General features: G+C 42.1%; 1 protein-coding gene across 1 annotated transcript in view; it reads right to left on the reverse strand.

Annotated features, from left to right (window-relative positions):
• appl1 (adaptor protein, phosphotyrosine interaction, PH domain and leucine zipper containing 1) overlaps positions 1-3,102 on the reverse strand; it is a gene marked incomplete at its 5' end in the record, with an annotated part of 21,061 nt that overhangs the window by 16,817 nt on the left and 1,142 nt on the right.

Here is a 3,102-nt window from a genome sequence, read left to right on the forward strand (position 1 = left end):
AGCTTATGAATTATAAGTTCCATATATGCGCATAAAATCACCAACCAAAGTTTCATCTTCGCCGCACTTTTCCAGCTTCAGCCTGAGTTAGACGCAGCCGTCTGAGGAGCGCGAGACAAACTTGAAAGGACCTGGTCGTATTTTCAAACAGAAAAAGATCCAGATGTTCACTTGTTAGGATGGTTATTTATTTTAAATACCGCTGAACGCGCTTCTCACGTGCATCTGATCAGACTGTAACCTGGCAGCGCATGTGAAGAGACGCGCACGAGGGGGTCAGCGACGTCACCCAAATGCTCCTTTTATCTCGACTAAAATGAATAAATGTAAGTAAATCCCAAAGGACCGCTGACAGAATCAAATGTTGGAATGGTTCTCCCTCAAAGGCTTCAACAATGACTTGTACAATCAGCCCAGTCTCAGTAAAATGCGTACATATGCCACGATTTGGGAAATAATCAGTTTGTTTTTTTATGATAAATAATTCAAGCTGCCAACTCTCACGCATTGGCCATAAGACTCACGCATTTGATTGGTTTCTTATACTCTCACGCCACATCTCTGTTTCTGAAACACAATTAAAGTTACTTTTTACCCTTTTTTTTCCATTTGTTGAGGCTGAATAAATATTCGCAGAATTTATAGAGACTGTGGTGATTCAATTACAATGAGTAGCGATCTTTGTTTACATGCATGTGCGTGCAGCCCCTCAAAGAGCCGCACTCGCTTCATTAAAACATTGTACATGCATCCCATTCACGGCTATAAGTTTTGGGGTTTTCCAAGTCCACAATGCAGACAAGTGCAGCCACATCTCAAGGTGAGCGCAAGCGTGTCTTTCAGTTCCCTGTAGGCTCGTTTGTCGTCTTTAAGGGACGTCATGAAAGTGAAACATGCGACTGTCGTGCGTGTGGTGAATGTATCATGAAGTATCCTATTTGAAAGGATGCTGTCATTCTTTAGTCATTGCTGAGGTGCTCGCACTGCCTCCATGGGTTCCTGCCCACGCCAAATGCTTTACGCACAGAATGTGCACGTGATCTGTATGTGCCCATGAGATATCCACACAAACTACACTCTGATATTCAAATGCTCTCATTTTTATCAGCCAGGCTGCGTGCAAACAGCACACACCTGCCCCTGTAACTAACGGGCTTCCTGCACAGTGCGCACAAATCAATGAGGCATGAAATGTCTCACGCATTTATTCATTTAATCTTTGAAATAATCACAGGTTGGATTGAAATATAAGTTATAGTTTCATTTAAGAATTAATTCTTAAAATTTGTCTAAAAACAACATAATCATAGTTAGAAGACCACTGGGGACACTTTTACGATTAAAAATATATATTGTGGAACCTGGATGTACCGGAACGTGGCGAAGTGGCTCTCAGACAAAGGCGGACTGGGAGTGCTTTGCACTTGGACACAGAGAGACGTACAGACTCAGACTGAGAAATTGAATGGACTGGAGGCCAAGATCGATGCTCTGTCTGCCCGCGTGTATCGCATCGAAGTCTCCATTGAAAGGCTGGAAACCATCATGGAGCGAGTGTCGGCTCGACTTGGAGGGAATCAAGAAAATTGGCCAGATCTGTGAATTTCTCCGCCATAACGCAGCACCTGGACTTCAGCAGGCAGACAGAAGCTGTGTCTGTCTGCGAGTAAACAAACATCTCTAATCAGGAGCCCCCCCGACTGTACCAAAACAATCCGCTGAAGGTGTGAGAAAATGAGCCAGTTGTCATGGAAACCTCCATTCCTCCCCTGCCCATGACCTTTGTGGGAGTGATAAAGGATTTTGATTGATTGATAACCCTGTGTTGTTAGGGTCAAAACAGGAAAAGAGCATGAACTCAAGAAAAACAGCCACACATTATTACGACCATACAGAGGGGAGAATACATCAAATTAAAGCTATGTATTATGCTGAGATATGAGCTGGGCTACATGTATATCTGTAGCCAAGTTCACAAGTAATATTCCCCCCAAAGTGTAGAAATCCCCCATGACAAGCAAGCAAAGGGGGACTCCCTCGTTTTAACAAAATTTATTTCAGGCCCTGATTTTATCAAATGTGACCATCAAATTAATTTAAATGTTTTGGCCAATGGTCACGTATAAAGTTATTCAGAAAAACAGAGGCCTTTTGTGGAACAAAAACAGATTTGGAGGCCGAGATCTGTAAATTGTGGGTACCCATGATTTAACAGATTTAACAGATTAATAAGGCCAAACTTTTAATTACTTGAAGACCTCTTGTGTTTCTTACAACATATTTATGTATAAACAATACATGTCCATTTACTGAATGCTGATCAATATAAGGACATTGATGAACATTCTAATTTTTGCGTGTGGACGCTAGAGCTGCTTTTCTGGAAGGGTTGCTTTAGGAAAGATGTTTCTCCAGAAAGGCGAGAGTCTGGGATATGGAGGAAAAATCAGAGTATACCCTCAAGAATTTTCTAGACAACACTACTGGGTGAAGGTTCTAGCCCAGGGGTCGGCAACCCAAATAAGATAATAAGATAAGATAAAGATACTTTATTGATCCCTCGAGGGAAATTTGCACGTTGCAGCAGCACTGTATACAGACTCATTAAAAAGAAGCAACCAGTCAGACAAACAATAGTGAATAATAAAAAGTAAAAAAATACAAAGATTAAAAAATTAAGAAAATTAAGGGAGCACCAAAAATTTTTTACAGCTTTCCAGACAGAGATCCAGTGGGTTTATCTGCGACACAAGGGTGAAGAGTTATATAGTCCGATAGAATGAGGCAGGAAAGATCTCCTGTAGCGGTTGGTGTGGCAGCGGAGTTGCCTTAGCCTCTTAGAAAAAACACTCCGCTGTTTGTCAAGCGCAGGATGAAGAGGGTGCTGAGGATTATCCATGATGGATACGAGTTTGATCAAGGTCCTCCTCTCCATCACTGCTTCAAAAGTTTCCATTTTACATCAAAGTACAGAGCCAGCTTTCCTAATAAGTTTGTTCAGCTTCTTCGTGTCATTGGCAGCTATGCTACCCCCCCAGCAGACCACAGCGAAGAATAACGTGCTGGCCACAACAGACTGGTAAAAAATTTCCAGCATCTTGC

Source organism: Oryzias melastigma, unplaced genomic scaffold (assembly GCF_002922805.2).
Source record: "Oryzias melastigma strain HK-1 unplaced genomic scaffold, ASM292280v2 sc00246, whole genome shotgun sequence".
NCBI classification, from domain to species: domain Eukaryota; kingdom Metazoa; phylum Chordata; class Actinopteri; order Beloniformes; family Adrianichthyidae; genus Oryzias; species Oryzias melastigma.